Genomic DNA, 4,185 nt, shown 5'->3' with positions numbered 1-4,185 from the left:
AAATATAGCAACACAGATTGAAGCTTTTGTGTAACAAGCCAACAAACAAATAATCAACATAGACAAGAAAAAAAAGGACAAAGATTACAGGTACATCTCTCTTTGTGAACATCTTGCAAGTGCTCCAGCTACTTAACGCTGGATGGATGGTTTTTGCAGAAAAAGGCATACCAAGCGTTGTCAGTTAAACTGAAATCTTGGCTTTAACTTTATTACAAGACATTCCATTGTGTCCCTTTAAATCTCTTGAGTTTTGCCTGAGCAGTATGCTCAGGATTAGTACCATGCTGCTTCCACAGGATACATTGTACGCTGAACAAACTGTGTAGTTAAAGGCACAGAGCAAATACATACATCATGTCCAGTTTTATGACCAAAACTAAAAAAAAAAAAAAAACATCAAGGAAGTAGGCAGTTTTTTTTTTTTATTCTAGCTGCAGAATTGAATGTGGGATGTCAAGATGTCAGTTGAAAGCCCTGGATAATGAGGAAGAGGAGGAGAAGTGTAGCAGCTAAAAGTGTGTAGGTTCATAACCCTTTTTTTAAGTTTGGAAAGTTTAGACTTATTCAGGAGCTGTGCATACTGTATCTGGTGATAGATTCCAGGTCTGCTTCAGTCTGGAAAGGGAGCATGTTGGCAGCTTCTTGGGGAAAATTACACAGTGGCTCATAAAGATAAAGACTAACAGCAAGGGTGTACAAACACTCACAGTGACCTATGTACACACCAACTTAAGTATATGTACATGAGTCTGTTTAAAATAGTTTTAATGTTATTGCTGATTCTATGAACTGCATTCTCAACATAGACCTGCTCTTAAATCAGAACCAGACCGTCTCAGCCTAAAGCAGCAAAACTAAGGGATAGCTCTACAAAGCCAAGTCAGCTGGATCCATCCATGTTCAGAAAATTACATTTTAAGAAAAATCTCAGGTTCTAAATGAAGACAGAGTGTCAGCCCAATCTACAGAACCTGGAAATGGTTCCACAGTCAGCTAGTTCTAATTTTAGAAACTCCAATAAAACACTAATAAACCTTTAGTAGAACCAGGTCTGGACTGGCCATCTGATGTACCGGGCAATGCCCGGTGGGCTGGCGCTCATTTAATGGCCAGCCCCGGCCTGTCATGAACAAAAAGAATATATCTAAAAACAAATTTTGTCAACCACAACAGGCTATTGGTTGATTTTCTTGATCAATATCGAGCTAAGCCAATGAAATCTCTGAGCACTACTAAGCCGGCCCGGCCATCCCCTCCCCTTTTCGACCAAAGTTATATGTCTTGCCATTAGAAGCTGTCAGTCCGGAGTTGGAAAGAACGAAGCTCTGGACAAAGCACGTTGAGAAGATGTGGGAAAAAATGCAGAAAAGTCTCCAAGTGGATGCAGCAAAATGGCAAAAATGAGCGTCCTGTTTCCCCCAACAAGCCAAAAAAAAAAATCTGACCAACCGACCAACCATAAATATGTTAATTAAAACCGGGAGGAAAAAAAAATAAACATCTCAGCTTGGAGCACCTGGCTCTGCTCCTCACCAGTCAGCTGGTGTGTGATCCAACTGAGTTTTCCTGACTAGAAAAATTATAGTTTGTGTTTAAACTCCATCCACTTGACCCACCGCTTCTGCCAGAGTAGAGTGAAGCTCAGCAAGCGGACATGTCCCAGCTAGTCAGCTGTTCGAGATTAGCTAAACCTACACCATTCAAGTTGAATTCAAATTAATTTGAACTCCTTTTTGTCTGGTTGGATTTGCCACATTGGATGTACCAGTGGACATTAAGGCAGAAGAAAAAAATGTTATTGTCTACCTGACCGAAAATATTTTCTTCTGTTCCCAAACAACTGATTACAGATTTGTGTCCCCCCCACCACTTGACCTTGAAAAGGCTGTGGAACTAAACCAGAAGTTATTATGCTAAAGCAGAATTCTAATAAATTATATCAGCAAATTCAACCTTTTACAGTACTCAGACTAATTTAATACTTGAAGACTTGATTGCTTGTAACAATACGTTTTTATTTTATATTTTATTTTTATTTGAGCGCTGATCTTGTCCACATACATACCAGTAGGTGGCAGTAATGTGCTACATTGTCTTTTGCCAACTGCCAAAAAGAAACTAAGAAGAATAACAGAAGTTGGTTCACAGGACAAAGGATTGCAGTCGGGGAATGTTTTGAACTGAAAAGTAAGTAAAATATAGATTTGTTTTTGGTTAATGTAGATATGTGTTGTCATAAAGACAAATGTCTTTGTTGTGCTGACTTTAGGGGTCACACACTAAGCCAAAGCTGATTTCTGATTGCAGCTTCTGATTCACAGACATACGGAGAGCCCTACAGACTGGACATGATGTTTCAGTGTGCCGCCATCTTGGATGGGTCCCTCTTGCGCCTTTTGTACTGAGGAAGCTGTTAGCCAAACTAAAATAATCGTAACTCTACATTTTTTTTTTTCACACAAATTGGTTTGTTACAAATGGCAGAGCTGTAGTTGTGATACAGGACACTGTCTCTTTAACAAAGACAGATGTATGGTCTAGAACATTAATAAAATAATAAATTAATTATTTAGAAAATGTCTTTATTGTCCCTCACTGGAGAAATTCAGGTGCATCATTAGCAAAGTGACATGAAATTCACACAGGTTAAATTTTTTTTTTAAATATGTTTGAATAAAAAAATAAGTAAATTTTATTTATTAGTAGTCCAGCTCTCTGGTGATTCACTGAGTGAGCATCAGGACCTCATGAACATTATTGAAAATATCTGCGTGAAAGAGCTAATTTTTTTTGTATGGTTACTCTTCCTTGTAAGCTGCTACACATTAACTTGTGAAACAACAGATCATGCAACATATCGTCTGGTATGTTGTGTCCATTTGTATATTATATAAATAATGAAGGTGGACCGCAAGGACCAAAAAATGCCAGGGGTGTTTTTTGGTCCCAGTCCGGCCCTGAGTAGAACTACAAGTAATCCTTTAGTCTGGTTTAAAAATAAATATAATAATGAGTTATTTATTAAAATATGGAGTTTCATTATTGACAACTTTCAATGTTCCTAGTAAAATAAATAAATAAATAAATAAATAAATAAATAAATAAATAAATAAATAAATAAATAAATCCTAAATTGTACAAGAAGCATGGAGTGGTCAGAGGGTCAGTGGAGTATAGCTACAACTGAAGAAATGTGATATTTTCTTCTAACTCTTATCAAAATTATGAACATAAAACAAGAATTACACAAACTCTCATTAAACAGTATGAACCAAACAGATTAATAAAAAAACCATGGAATTTAAATAATGACAAAATATGAATTGTCTGTTTAAAGCACTATACTGTAACTCTCCATTTTACATTTTACTTGCCTTGGAAGGGCATTCTTGATTTTTCATGGGCACACATTTGCTGTGCTTGCTATGGCCATCTATATTCCCACATCCGCTTCYTCACGGCATTGATGTTGAAAGAGAGCATGTTTGTATCCAACAGATGCCATGAGCGTTGGCAAAAATATACCATTTAATGGTTTCTGGAAAGGAGAACAGGTTGTAATATCCTCCGAAGTTACAGGAATTCATGTATAATTCATAAACACGCATTTCTTATTTTGAAAACCTTGTGAAATAAAWTTTTTTCTTTTATCTTTGATTTTGCTTGACAGGCAGAGATGATGACTGTGTAAAGATCTTGTAGGCGTTTTGTAGGGCTCTGGCTGCCAAGTAGGGTTGTTCTACAAGATTCTCTATTTTGGAATTTGTTWCACATATGGCATATGTGAATTGCAACATAAAAAGGGGAAAATACTTGCGTTTTACATGGAACAACTTGCATCATAATTAAAAAAATGGATAGATTTTTTTTCATGCACATTTTACTATGTCGAAAAAACAAAACCCAACAGTAACATGATACAGTATAAAAACAAAACAAATTCTTATTTTATTACATCTAAAGAGTAGGACAGACAATAGTTGGATAATAGTATAATAATAGGACAATAGTTAACAATAGGACAGCAAATAGTCATTAGATAGCTATAAATGTCAGTACTATACATTTGTCTTTACCTTTAAAGCTAATTGATACAATGATTCATGTCTTGTGAAAAGTAATATAGTTAAATGTCCTGATGCATCTCAGTAATCCAGGTAAAAAAATCAAAAAGAAAAAAAA

This window comes from Austrofundulus limnaeus, unplaced genomic scaffold, assembly GCF_001266775.1.
Source record: "Austrofundulus limnaeus strain Quisiro unplaced genomic scaffold, Austrofundulus_limnaeus-1.0 Scaffold95, whole genome shotgun sequence".
Classification (NCBI taxonomy): Eukaryota; Metazoa; Chordata; class Actinopteri; order Cyprinodontiformes; family Rivulidae; genus Austrofundulus; species Austrofundulus limnaeus.
This window is presented reverse-complemented; position numbering follows the sequence as displayed.